Below are 1241 nucleotides of genomic sequence, written 5' to 3' on the forward strand. Positions count from 1 at the left end.
TACATCAAAAAGAAGAACAAAAGAAAAAAAAATCGAAAATAAAAAAAATAGAAGCACAAACACGCCATTATTATTTCATGCCAATGATTTTATCCTGCCGTTTTGGCTCTCGGGTAATTGTTACCCGCGCAGACGACTTGGCAGCGACAATTTAAAAATCGAAGATAATTGCCCCTCTTTTAGCGGCAGTTTGGTCGCAGCACGGCCAAATTCCCGCCCCGTCCGTCGGTCGCGATCTCTTCACACTTCTAAAGGGCGTTTTTAGAGAAAAAAAAATCAAAACGATTCATGGCTATTGTTCTGAAGTGAGCGCCTGTTTAGACATTACCCCGTTTTATGAAAAGGTTATTGTCTATTGCTTTTGCTGTTGTTGCTTTTTTTTGTTGGTTTGAAAGATAAAGTAGCAAACAGAAAGGAAACCACGGACATCCGTGCTCCAAAAGCTATATGTGAGGCAGCGTGGTGGAATCCGGCTCTCGTCAAAATAATCAAAATGAATAAACTTCCATTATTCCGCAGGTTTATGAATTTTTATGAATTTTTTTTTTTTGGCTAAACACCTTTCATGCCCATTAAAGAACTCATTTCTGTGTGGATTTTTCTGAAAAACGTTGATTAAAGACACAAAATTTAAATTTTCAGTTACCACGGACTCTGAAGCTGAGGAAATAACTAACCTTTGGCGGCCATTTTCTCACTAATTTTACCTCTGAAAATAGGTGACCCCCACCTCATTCTTTCGCAAATATCTCGACTTGTATTCGAGATAAATGGATACTTTTTTTCATCCAAATAAAGACAAATGAACAAGCTTTAAGATGATACCAATAACTCTACATGCCCAAAAACTGATGAGAGCCTGATTCCACTACCACGCTGCCTCACATATAGAATATGAAAGGTCTCTAATTAAAACAATTAGGAAGAGACAATTGGGATTGTTTGGCCTCATAAATAGAGCGAATATAATTGAGAAATTGCGACTATGTGGAAAGAATGAGTGAAAGAAAAGCTGAGGAAGACATGAAATAACATAGGCGTAGACAGACTGATGGTCTGAAAAGCTATTTTAAAAACAAACCCCACAAATTAGCAGGAAATCTGAGCTAATCTGAAGAATTGACGTCATGAAAAAATGGCGGTGCAAGCACTATGATGGTCATTGTCTGCCCCAGATCTGGCACCTGTAGAAGAAGAAGAAGAAGAAGAAGAAGAAGAAGAAGAAGAAGAAGAAGAAGAAG

Source organism: Aplysia californica, unplaced genomic scaffold (assembly GCF_000002075.1).
Source record: "Aplysia californica isolate F4 #8 unplaced genomic scaffold, AplCal3.0 scaffold01106, whole genome shotgun sequence".
NCBI lineage: Eukaryota > Metazoa > Mollusca > Gastropoda > Aplysiida > Aplysiidae > Aplysia > Aplysia californica.